Source organism: Odontesthes bonariensis, chromosome 11 (assembly GCF_027942865.1).
Source record: "Odontesthes bonariensis isolate fOdoBon6 chromosome 11, fOdoBon6.hap1, whole genome shotgun sequence".
Taxonomy (NCBI): Eukaryota; Metazoa; Chordata; class Actinopteri; order Atheriniformes; family Atherinopsidae; genus Odontesthes; species Odontesthes bonariensis.
In genome coordinates, this window is record NC_134516.1 from 25197825 (window position 1) to 25211646 (window position 13822).

Here is a 13822-nt window from a genome sequence, read left to right on the forward strand (position 1 = left end):
GGTGCTCTTCAGGGAGACCCGAGATTCAGCAGCTCTGGCTCCGTTGTGCCCGTGCAAATGGCTGTGCAAGCTTCTGGTGTCCCACAGGCTGTTCAGACGGGTCCAGCATTGAGCAGCTTGAGCTCTGGCCTGCCTGCAACAGGATACTCTACTGTCACTTATGTGCCTGTTGACGTAGGATCTGACGCTGGCGCTCTGCAACCTGGAGCTGCCCAATCTGGACCACAAGGTAAATCTTCTGCTTGGAGTGTAGATAGCCCAAAATATGTTTGGAAGCCTAAAGGTGTGCGTTTTCATGTAGTCACTAGCAAATTTAGCCAAACTCTATTCTGAAGCCAAAACCTGCTGTGTTTGAATTGTAAAAAATTCCGAACATGTGTATTAAAACAAAATGACGCTCAGGTGTGTAATGGCTCCCTTCTGCTTGGAGGAAAGGCCCTTCACTTTAAGCAGCCTTACTGGGGCACCAAAGCGAACCCGAGCATTACACCTGTACTTCTCATTTGGCCTGCTCAAAATCTCTGGAGAGGGGGTTGAGCTTTTAACTTTACATCCTAGGAAATTGATGTCAACACTCTGTGCTTTCAGAACTTCTGCTGTGAAAAGGACTAATTGTGAAATGTCTCCACACAGAAACCCAGTGGGCTATTGCTCCCTCAGTCTTTGAGGATGCGTCAGCCCAAGCCCTCAGCCTCACTGACGTTCTCCCTGCAGCCCCTCTGTCACCACCTGGCCCTGTCCTCCAGTCAGGGGAGACCTCCAGTGTCACCAAGGAAGCTGAACTCGGGAATTACCAGCAGCAGACGGAGGAGTTCGGCTACCCGGATGACCGCCAAGGGTCTGGACCGGGATCTGCAACCGTACTGGTGCCACGCTTTGGTGTGGGTGGATCTCCTGACTTTGACTACAGGCTTTTGTATGGCTTGTACCCTTCTGGAACCTACAGCACCTTCAGCCAGCAGCATGAGAAGGGCAAAGACTACTTTCAGGACGTGCACTACTTGAAGGAGCATATTACTGACAGCCATGGTTCTGGGCAGCAGAAAAAGTTCTTCCCAAGTGCCCGCTAGAGCTGAACATGATGTGCAGAGGGTATGTTGAGTGGTACCTGCAAATGTCTTTATCTCAGTGCTCTAACTAATCTGGTTCTGTTTCAGATTGGAAAGCTGAATCCAACAGCAAAAGATTCTTTTTAGTCTTTGAATAAAATCTTGTCAAATGATCTCGCTTCAGAATGATTGACTAAGGGAAACAATGGCCTGTGTACACCATCTGGGTTCAAGGTAAATGGCAGGCATCGCCTGTCATATTTGACTCGGACATTCTGCTTTTGGTTTCAAACATGGCGTCTCAAAGCTCTGCATCTTGAGAGGAATTGCTATGGAAGTGTTAAATAGTTGCTCAACTGACTATAGCGATCAGCTACAGCATCCTTTACAGCCATTTCTCTACACCTGTACATGGCAGCCAGACACAACCCCTTCTATAGGTTGCTGAGAGCACGGTAGCCAACCTGAAGGCTTGCCAAACAAACGTTGTGCTTGAAATACTTGGCTGGATACTCCTTAAATATTCTTCTACAGTTGAGCCACAGCCAGTGCTGTCTTTGGCAGTCTTGTCAAATGATGACCTTGCCCAGGGTTATTTTTTTTTTTTTTTTGCTCAAGTTAACAGACTTAACTACTTGTATAAGTGGTTTATTCAAGTTAACATTTAACAATTTTTGTTTCATGTTATGCAAAGTGTATTTTCTTGAATATTTTAAAGATGTAACCTCATGTTGCTGATGGTCGAATGTTACGGTAACTGTAGCTCGTATACAACTGTAAAGGCTTCAAAATTTTTCCAACTGACCAAAATCTGAAGTATTTCCAGGTGGGGCTTTATATATATATTATTGGGGGTTAAAATCACTTTCTTTGTGTCTGCAGTCAAGTTGGGCCCTGAACTTTCTGCCATCAAGTGAATCAACTTTCAGCAGTGACGCTTTACCAGACGGTGTGACTCCTGTGACCTGACCCCGTCATGGAGTGTGCCGACTCAAGGCAGATGTTTTTCAACATTCGAATATTAATTTAATCTTTTTTTTTTTTTTTTGAAACCTATTCCAATTTAGAATATTCTTTGACCACCCTACCCTGTACCACTCTACTATTGTGCTTTAATAGGCAACTTGTTGCCTTTCCACTCTGTAATGGCAGGTTGTGCCAGAACATGCCTATTGATGTTGCATCCTCTGAATGCAATAAAGAATTACAGTAGTCAAATCCTGCAGTAACAAATGCATGGAGCAGTTTTACTGCATCATGAGACAGGACATTCCTGATTTTAACAATATTACAAAGGTGAAAGAAGGCAGTCCTAGAAACCTGTTTCATGTGCATTGAATGATAAATTCTGGTCAAAAATAACTCCAAGATTCCTCACTGGAACTATCTTACCATCCATTTACTTTACTCAATGTATCCAGTTTAGGGTAGTGGAAGCCTTTAGCCCAGTGATACTATTTTTTTTCCACAAGAGCCACATTGGCAGAGCAAAATCAAGGGAAGAGCCACTTTTATGACAACATACTAAGTCCCCTTTTGCAAATATGCATTTCTACATATAAAACATCCCACAAAAAAAGAAACAACATAGCCAATAAATTTTCAATTAAGACCACATTTACCTGAATACTGGAATCCTTAATACTCAATACTGGAAGCTGGCATGCATGTCCTTGACTTTCTTCATGTTGTATTTGTAGTTTGTTGCAATCATAGTGAGACATTCAAGATGAGCATGGTTTAGTCCTTTTTTAATTAAAAACCGACCCATTGTGCCTGCATCTCGCTAATGGAGCTAGCGTGCACTGCGGTCAAGTGTGACGGTGGTTTAAGCGGGCTGCGTTGCCAGGTTTAACAGTGCCCCCTTTAGGAAACACCATTAAGCCTTAATAAAAATACTTCCTACTGTGCAGTATTCGCTGTGTGTTATTTGACAAAATTTGTTATTGTTACCATATTGTTATAAGCTACTATGCGAGTGCAAGCCACCAATTAAAGCTTGAGGAGCCGCATAATGAGTATCTCTGCTTTAGCCTATCCCTGCTGCCAATTGAAAGAGTCAGGGTGCACCCTGGACAGCTCTCCAGTCCACTCTGCAAAAGGTCTAATAATTTCCACACTTCCATTCACTGAGACTCTGCTAGAACTGTTTGGAGACCTTTTCTAGAGGGCCGTATCAGAGAGCCTACTGTGGGAGAGCACTTTGAAAGTTTGATTGTGCCAACTATTGCTAGTTTAATATCAAGTGATCTGAATCGAAGGAGTTAAAAAATATTTTGCAAATTGATCATGTAGCTTTGCACTCGAGGGAATTTTGAAATGCATCTTCCACATGTGGTAGAATCAAGAAAACAAAAGCAGAGGAGATATTTAAGTCTTGTGTAGGATGAAAACCAACATGGGAAGATGTGATGCCATGTTAAGGACCGAGTCTGTATGAAGCAGTGTCATAGCCCTCCAGCTGGTGTCCCAGGTGAGATGAACAAAGGCCGCACACACAGGGGGCAAGTCGAGACAGTTGGTTAAGAGGGATGTATGGTTCTGATGAGGCACACAGAAGACACCAAGTGGTGCCAAGCAGAGGGGCAAGGCTACGTAGCATAGGCTAATGAGTCACATGTAATTAAAGCTTGAAAAAGGCCAGCGAGTGCAGATTTAACTGAAACACCTTCATGGTGCAAGGGCAAGCAAGGCAACTGTACTGAGCTTCAAGTTATTTTAGTCTGGGTTTGTGTAATGCAAGTCAACCATGAGGAGAAGGAAACAGGTAGGGGTGGAATTGAAAGCAGCAGTATTCAGTTTGCCCTTCAAAAGCAGAGTCAGCCTCAGTGGGTGTGGTGAAGACTCAAAGCTATGAAGTGAAAACAAACCTCGAGATCAAGTATTCAATACACAGACCTCATTTTATTGGTCAAGTTTATTTTGCCTGAGTTCAGCCACATGTTGGAATCTCCATGGAAGTGTCCATGAGAGTCACCTGCAGAAAACAGAAGGGGTCAGTATTGATACAGGAGTCTCAATACTTCAGACACGAGTCCAGCTTTACCTTAGTACAACTTCTGCCCTTTAGACCCAGTCTTGGCATCAGCGTGGTCAAAAGCATCCTGGGAGTATTTGGCGTACGAACTGGAGTCGCGGGCTCGTTGGTAGCCATTGCTGGACTGGACGACGTGGGATGAAGGGTATACAGTGCGCATCTCAGATGTGTCCTTAGGGACCTGGTCGGAGGTCCAGACAGACTGTGGGAAAGAACTGTCGATCTTCAAGTTCATTAGGGCAGCAAGGAAACGAGCAAAGTCTGCGTCCTGCGCAGTAAAGCCAGCATTAGACCCAGAGGAGCCGCTGCCGTAGCCAGTCCCAGAGGAGCCGCTGCCGTAACCAGACCCAGAGGAGGAGCCGCTGCCGTAGCCAGACCCAGAGGAGGAGCCGCTGCCGTAGCCAGACCCAGAGGAGACGCTGCCGTAGCCAGACCCAGAGGAGACGCTGCCAGAGCCAGAGGAGCCGCTGCCGTAGCCAGACCCAGAGGAGCCGCTGCCGTAGCCAGACACAGAGGAGCCGCTGCCGTAGCCAGACCCAGAGGACCCGCTGCCGTAGCCAGAGGAGCCGTCGCCGTAGCCAGAGACAGAGGAGCCGCTGCCGGAGCCAGACGTGCTACTACCAGAGCCAGAGGAGCCGCTGTTTTGACCTGAGCCCAGAAATTAGTTGAAGCAAAGTATGACAGTACGATTAGTCATGCTGTCAGTAGCCTCTGTATAACTGCCAATATGTTTAGTAACAAAAAACAAAGCTAAAGGACTATTTGAATATCAAGTGGGTCATTAAACCTGAAGTCTAATATATTGTAAGATTTGGTGCTGCATGATTATAGTTGCAGACCCTCTTCCCTCTCATTCCTACCAACATCATGGGTTGAGCATGTCCAGACTAAACAACTTCCCATGTTGGCTGCCTTTATATAAACTGCACCTAAATGTTGATATACTTGCTTTTCTGGGGGGGATAACATGTTCCAATGCTGAAGAGCAGGACACAAAGCCAGGAAATCCTGTTTGGATTTCAAAAGAAAAGAAAGAAACTTTAGTATATAGAACAAAAACCTAAACCATTAAACATGAAGACTCACCTGAAGAAAACCTTAAACAACATGTTGAACAAGACAAAACAGAAGCAACACAATTCAGATAAAACTGGTCAAAAACAGCAATCTAGTGACTGCTGTTGAGAGAAGATTTGTGCTGTAACTCATCTGAGGCTGCAGCTGACTTTATATTGGTGCTCTACCTGCTCTAATTACACTCATAAACCTCACCTGGGACCCAGTCAGATCGTGCTGCATTCAATTCAGCTCTGAAAATGAACACTTCTGACATTTAAAAAGGTTTGTTGCAACATGTGAGGAATGAACATGGGATGACTCTAACATAATGTTGACTCCTTGGCAGGAATAAGGAGCTCTGCAGCTCTCTCATCCAGAGGATCTAGAAGCATGGATGTGTTTGGAACATAGCAGAGGGTGTATTCTTCCTAAAGTCACGCTAACTGCCTTCTGCGCACTCTGAGATGTTTAAAGCTCAGATTAATATCTGAGCTGAGATGTAGAAACGTGAGACAACATGATGCAGATGTAGCGTTACCGGGTATTTATATACCTATTAAATATAAGGATTTATGAGATGTTCTTACAGTCTCTAATAAACCTTACCTCGAATTCAGGGCACCACCTACCTAGGTTTTAACTTAATTTAAGTCACAGTCAGGTAGGAAAACTGTTCGAAATCTTACGATCCTGGTGTTAAATTAATATTCAATCAATAATCAGTCTCATATCTCGCTACTTTCGTGAAGTTCTCGTTTGGTTGGACAGACATTACGTAAAGAAAGCATACGACACAATCTGTGATTATAACATATATATAGATATATGAACTGTTTATTACAATGATATGATCTTAGACATGAACCTTTAAACAAACAGGAGATGCATGGAATATGGGTGATTATATAAAACACTTAGTGAATATAAAATAAAGTATGGGAATGGAGAGTTACTGGATTTATTCAAATAGTTTGGGTTGGCTGACTATTTGAATCTAAATACTGACATTTCGGATTAATTTATCATTCTGTGAAAGCCTCGAGACATCCATCAAACCCACTTTAAGGTGAAAACGGGTCGGTCTTACTGTGCTTAGCCGGTTCGGACCACGGCAGCGGCCACGCGGGGTCCGAGGGGATTTCTCTTCCGCTCTCTGGGCCTTCCTGGCTGTGGTGGCTGACTTTTTAGCTTCTCAGTTGCTCCTTTCCACCGGGAAACGGGGACGATGGTGCCGAGGGCTTTGCTTAGCTGATCGAATCTTTTGAGTGTCAGTGGGTCCGTTGCTTCTCTGATGAAGTGAACTTAAGTTCACAGAAGATTAATAAAAGGTTGCTTGGAGTTGGCTTTCTTGGTAGGAAAAGGTGATGATGGCGTGAAACAGCAGAGGTTAGGACGTGCGACGTAGAAGGACGTGGATGGCGAGGGACGAACAAAAACACGTAAAACGTGCATCTTCAGAGTATTTCAATCTGTTTCTTTGTTCGGGTCTTCTTCGTCTTTCTTTGGGTCCTGCTCCGTCCTTCTCCTTCCTCCCCTCCGTCGTCTTCTCCACGGCTCATACTCTCATCTTTCCGTGCTCTTCAAATCTCTCTGAGCAACTCATCTGATCAATTCTCCATTGTTCTTCTCTGACCTGTTCTCCCTCTGAAAACAAGAGCGTGCTTCTGGAAAACAACAAGAGGCAAGAAACGAGAGAGGCAAGAAGGCAAGAGAGCAGACGCCTCAAGCGAGCCAGCAAACGAGAGAACTAGAGAGCACACAGAGCCAGAGACAGAGAGCGTGTGTTTTCCGCGGTTCCGGGTTTTGACTCTCGGAGGCGGGGCTTACACTACTTTTTCAGCCAATGACATGCTTGAACTGTGTGCATGTCTGTGTAAGGTGATCTGTGCTATAGGGGGATTTCTGGATGAGACAAAGAACTCTGTGTTTCTCCATTACTCCCATCTCATAGAACATTTGTCTCGGTGATTCTGAAAACACCACATCTTGTTAAGATATGCAGATTAAAGATATAACATAGACTTGTAATATAAAGACATCAAAATAACACACATGATAAAGACAATTATGACTTTCAAAATTCAGATGAATATCTATGAAATCGTGACATATAAATAGTGAGCCATAGAATATTCATTTTCTGTGTTAACAATGGGGACACTAAACAAATACCAAATAGATACCGAAGGGACATCGTTAGAAGTTAAATTGTTGCATATACATTGTCCATTTTACTGAGTCCTCTGGGATTTAAATGTTCAACTAATCAACACTGCAGACCACTAGGGGGCAATGTGGTTCCATCAGGCAGGTTGGGCATTTTCCACCAAAATCAGTTCTTTGTCAATATTTAAGCCAGAATCGTACAAATTGTCTCTATATGCGTCTTGTGATCAAGCTGGAAACCTGAAAAAATTGTACACGGTTATCAAACACATTTAATATAGTTTTAAGATTCGACTAAAAGTGAGTCTTCTCAGTTCGTGTGTAGCCATCTGGTCGGTTTGCTGGTGAAAAGCGGTGTTAAAGTGTCAACTTTCGAGTTATGGTCTAGATAAGATAGTAAGTGTCCCACATTTCCAAGAGTGAGTTCGACTCCCCAAAAGCTCTTAAGGGTGTTGTAAATTAGGCAGTTTCTGTCTCTTTTTCCTTTGTGGAAAGAAAATGAAGATCTGGTTTATATCCACATACGTAAACATCCCCCACAGGAATGTTGGTTTTGTCAAAGTTTGAAAAACTCTTAATCCACACGGCACTGTGACTGCTACACAGAGCTGCTCTTTTATTAAGTGATATGGAGGAGATCTTAGATTTATTTCACATGAACTTGATTAAATCGAACATAACGGAGGTTAAATGTTTAAAGCACCTTGTGCCATCATTTTGTTCATATCTGGAAGTGTTTCTCAAATTTGTCTTGATGATTTCTGTGGATTTCCATCATTCCTCCTGAAAACTTGTTGCCTTGTGAGAACAACCACAGACTCCCACAGACTCCCTGTGACACAGCAAACTTCCAACATAGGAATTGTGACATTTGAGCACTTTATAGTCTGTAGGCGACTGTTTTCTGTTCTTTGTACTGTGGAGGCTTTACCAGCCATCAGTGAGGTGGAACTGTACTGAAAATACACTGAAGTTAAAGTTACATTTTTAACTCATTTAAAGGGAAAATATGTCTGTTTGAATAATGACCTTTTTTAATATGGGTCTAAGTTTCTGAGAAAGTATTTTTTACTGTAAAATGTTGACTGTCACACCTGAACTTCATATTTATATATGAAAATGAGAATATTTATATCCCCAGGTTGTTTTAATTCTGAAAACTAACATTTGTTACAGTAGTTCACATCATCTGTCCTCATAATTACTTTCATAAAATCCAACAAAGACCAGACTTTATCATGTTCATATTTAAACTGCAACCTGCAGGTTAACAATGTGAGTGACTTAAAGTGTGGAAACAAGTCCACAGAAGTTTTTCTTTTAATTATATGTCAGTATATGTCGACTATGTGCAAGTAGTCCCCACAGGCAGTGTCCTTGCTGTAGGGACAACCAGGTAAGACATCTGATTCTCACATATAGATGGAACATTTGATGTTGCATTATGCCCAGTATTAATCAGACATGTTTGTTCATGTTCCAGACAGGATAGTGAATGCTTTTGTGCACAGTCCACTGTGTGGTTGTACAGCTCACGACTTAACTGAATATATTCCAACACCTGGCTCGCCTTCTTGCGTCCAAATGTAGAACAAAACAGATGTTTGATCTGTAAAATCTGATGTAATGAACAGAATCCATGAGAGTTGTTTGATTTATTAATTTATTTAATACATTTATTCTAACCCTCCCCGGGCTCTGGGGAGGATTCATCCCTCCATCAGACCTGTTGGCACTGATTTTCAGTCCACTTCTTGTGTCATTTAGCACAGCTCAGCCTTTTCTCCCCGTTTCCCCTCCTTAAGAACGGCTTCTTGACAGCCACCCTTCCATGGATTCATTTCTGATGAGGCTTCATTGAACAGCTGAAGGTCCAGATGCATCCCTGGGAATCACCCATTTTCTGCAAAAATGCCATTTCATGCATGTTAAACTGTTATTTTATAGATGCAACAAAAGAAATGGGAACAGATGACAAATTCTTCCCATCCCTGAATTTTAGCTTGAGCAGCTACTGATGATGCAGCCCTTTTGGCCACCTGGTACCTGGCAATGATGACCTTCTGGCCACACAGCTCTGCAATTGAGGCTGAGAGGCGCCTTTCAGGTTCCATGACCCAACCTCAATGTATACATTTAATTTAAAAAAAAAAAAAAAAAAAAAAAAAAAAAACCCAAAACTCAGCTTTGTGTTTAAGATGTAATGAACAGGGTCCTCCACTAGATGTTTGCCCACACCACCTGATCCAACTTACTTCCAGGTACTGAGTAAGTGACAACATTGAGCCAATAAATTTTGTTCCCAAGTCACTAGATGCAAGTAGCTGCCACATCTATTGATTTGTGTAGCACGAGCTTCAATACAAGTATTGAAAGTAACAGACCTTTGCAGCCCCAGAAGATAGTTATGAAGCCACCATCGGTCATGGACTTGCAGAAACTACTGTCCAGGTTTCACATGGCCCCAGCATCTGATGGGTCTGCCCTTACCCAAAGCCGCCTTCATTTAAACGCAGGATCCACCGCTGAAAGGTTAGTGGCTTCTTCTTCTTCCATCAGTTTGAACTTGAAATCATGCTGCATTCACTTGACCTAAAACTGGGAAGTTAAGAATCTTTCGCTCTTACTTTCTGCTTCATTATTAAAGATAAATTCCAGTTAACTTCAGGAGATTTTATATTAACTATATTAACTTCCTTTGATGTTTGATGAGTGGAAAATGTCATTTCTGTCTTTTGTTTTCTTTAATTAAATTTAGTCACATTGAACGCTAACTGCTAAGATATTTCAGGATGAGTTTTCTGGTGAATAAAATATTCACAGTAAAACTCGGTAGCATTCCAACTTTATAACTTGTATTCTTATTCTTTTTATCAAAGCAAACTGTTCAAACACGGTTTAAATGTCTGTTTAGTAGAATTTCCTCAGGGGACGTCTCTCCTGACCCAAACAGCACAAAGTCCACTTTCAGACAGAAGTACGGTAGTCTGAGAGGGACAAATTTTACCTTGTTGAATCTTAATAAATACAATTAAACAGTTTTAAAAGACAGATCTTTAATCCTGCAGGGTCGAGCTGCCCTCAGATGTAGATTTGATCCGTGCACACAAACTCTGGTTCATGTCGCCATCATGGCTCCCAACAGTCGGAAGTGGGCTAATAAACCACAGCTTCCATATGAAGGCGACTCACAGCTGCAGGCACTTGGTTTTACTTCCGTTTGGCCACATTTACAAGATTTTAAGCCTGATTTCCACATTCCAGACAAACAGCTGAAATCTGAGACGTTCAGCTTCAAACGGGCGAGTTTTAGCAGAAAACACCAGCAGAGAGTCTGTTGCAGCTCTGAAAGACCTCCGAAGGGGAAGTCTGAACTGGTGTTCAGGTCGTTTTTTACTGTCTGTAAAGAGTTAACCGTTTTGCTTAGCCACCGGGACGCCGTCCGATGTTTCCCTGGAAGAAGAAAAGCAGATGGAAGACTCTGTGGGCGACCTTTCCAGCAGAGGATGTGAAACATGGAAGTCTGCTTCACGTCCCCTACCAGGAAACCGGATCAGTGGTGCAGCGCTCTCTGAGTTTTCCCAGTCGTAATCGAATGCAGCGTGACACGACTGGAACCAGGCGCCGCTCCGGCCGTCTCCGGCCTCCAGCAGGACGTTGGCTCAGGGGAAAACACGCCGCTCCTCCCCATGAACGCAACAGGAAAGCTAACATGAAACCACCAGCCAGCACAGGAAAACACGAGGCTCAGCGTCACTCCGAGCGTCTCTTTGCTCCAATAAAGTTTGTACAAACTGGTTTCCTCCTTCAGGACTGAGCCGGCTGCAGTTTGTGCTCCGAGGCCGACGGAGCCTCGATGATTTCTCCGGACACGAACAACTCCTGAAACACAAACGGCTTTCGGTCAGTCTGGATTTCCTTAAACATTTCAACCTTTTTCTCTCACAGCGGAGCTCCAAATGAGATCAATCAGAGTCAGTAAAAAGTCTGAACCCAAGAGAAACCAACCTCACATTAGTGTCTAACGTTTTTATGGCCTTAGAATGAACCACTTACTTCCCACACGTCAGGCCGGCCATCTTACCACCATGAAAAGGCACAAAGAAGAAGAGTCCTGTTCAAGAATAAACCCTGATGTGGCTATTCCCAGAAGCCCATTTTCTCCCAGACGGGTCATTCAGCCTAAACTTAGGTGGATGGACTTTGGGATGGTTGCCATCTCCAACTTGGCTTGATAACCGAAAACATTAAACTTTTAAGAAAATAAGATGAACTTAATGTTGTTCCTCTGCGGTTTTGACTTTCACATCCAGGTTTAAGCAGGAGCTGATCTGGAACTGCTTTTCCTGCTAAAAGCTGTTTTTTTACCAACTGGAGCAGGGTGAGCAACCTGAGGATTCAGCAGCTACCTGATCATAGATGACTTTAACAATGAGCGAGCAGCTGGGACAGGTGGCCACCTCCTCGCCGTTCTCCAGGTCCTCCTTAAAGGATAAGACCGGTTTTTTGACATTGGGCCCTTGATTTCACATTATAACATGATGTTCTACTCACCCCTGCTTGTTGTTGGTCATTTGGAGCTGTTCCGAAGATATTCGAGAGGTGTCTGGCTGCTCTCTTGAGATATTCGGCCATGAAACGGTTTCCTATGGGCAAGCTTATACAGGCACAAACTATGCTGTTTATAATTTATTAATTACTGTACACTAGCACTGATAACGTGGAGGTGCGTTGCTTTCTTAAAAAAATCCGGGTTACTAATTTTGAATTTTAGCCGAATGAATAAATAGGCAGCAGGTCTGTGGGCTGTCTGTGGCAGTAGCACCACGAGGACGTCAGTAACACCCACTTTACGACAAAAATTCAAAATTACAATAACCCGGATTTTTTTAAGTAAGCGACGCACCTCCACGTTATCAGTGCTAATGTACAGTAATTAATAAATTATAAACAGCATAGTTTGTGCCTGTATAAGCTTGCCCACAGGAAACCGTTTCATGGCCGAATATCTCAAGAGAGCAGCCAGACGCCTCGCGAATATCTTCGGAACAGCTCCAAATGTTCAAAAACAAGCAGGGGTGAGTAGAACATCATGTTATAATGTGAAATCAAGGGCCCAATGTCAAAAAACCGGTCTTATCCTTTAAGGCACTGCTGCGATTTGAACCCAGGATCTCCTGTTTACTAGACAGGCACTTTGACCTACTAAGCCACAGTGCCACATTATTCATAAAACTGATGAAAGAATAAAGAGCAGGAACTGGATCCACCTCAGGAAGTGTTTTTTGTGATCTATTTCTGAAATTCATGTGATCTCTGCATAAATCAAGGCTTGATGTTATTCAAATTATCTTCATATGTAAAAACATTGGATATAGTCCAAGTTCAATCTTATGTAACTCAAGAATAGTTAAAGGCCTACGGAAAGGTGATTTTTTTTGCACAAAACTGAAATGGCAGATCGATTCCTTATATAGCATGGAATTGTTTTATGATTTTAAAATAATTTTAGGCCCCTGGATAGTCCTGATTAGACCCAATAAACTATCACCACTTTTGATTCGAATTTTGGCAAACCGACGATAGGTGTGTGACGTCACGAGTGCAATAAACAATAAACATGTCTGATACCAGTAGTTCCAGTAGCGAAGCCAGCAGTTTGCCAGACCTGGACAGCTTCTTCACGGCAAATTTCGATGTGTGCCGCGGGATGTCACTTGGAAATGTAAAACGTTGGGTTCAGTGCAGTTTTTATTGCGAGTAGATGTAGAAGTGTGTGTGTTGTCCTCAGCACCAGCAGCTCACACCACCGGGGACAGAGGAAGCAGAGAGACCTGCGGTCGGACAGGAATCCACCTGGCGGAGAGCGGACACACTCTGCCAGGTGGAGAGTGGAAATCAGCCGGCAGAGCGATCATGTCCACGTCGGGGCTCTTGATGATCGCTCTGTCGGCTGATTTCAGGGCAACCATCCCGCGGTGTGTCCGCTCTCCGCCAGGTGGATTCCCCCTGAGTGTCCGCACCGCAGGGAGCTGAACACGGCGGGATGGCTCCGCCTGATTTCACCAGAGAGGAGGCAGGCGGACAGGGAGACACAGACACAAGTTCCGACCGCAGGTCTCTCTGCTTCCTCTGTCCCCGCAACATTTGAAACTTTTCAGGTGAGAAAGTAGTCGTTTAGATCCCCAACGTGTTGAAAACCTGACAAAATACCGGCTGTTTACCATTTTGTTCCGACGAATTCGGCGCTGCTAAAGCTAGCCGCATTGAGCAACGCACTTCGGGTTATTTTGACAAAATAAAATACCCGTTGCCTTTTATCATAGGGAAAACAGGAAGTGAACCTACCCTCTTTGTAGCTAGCTTGAAACTGCCGTTTTGACAGGAAATGACGGTTGCCGGGTTGCCGCCGTCCTGCAGTGCTTCTGTCTTCTGACAAAGTCGCTAAATTGGCAACACGGCAGCCAGGAAAAACCATCGCACTTGTGACGTCGCACGGAAGCCCCGCCCC

At 43.7% G+C, this 13822-nt stretch overlaps 1 non-coding gene across 1 annotated transcript; it reads right to left on the bottom strand.

Moving 5' to 3' along the window:
* Positions 1 to 12457: 12457 nt before the first annotated feature.
* trnat-agu (transfer RNA threonine (anticodon AGU)) lies at positions 12458 to 12531 on the bottom strand. The gene has a single exon. It is a non-coding gene; the product is annotated as a tRNA-Thr (tRNA).
* Positions 12532 to 13822: the final 1291 nt, after the last annotated feature.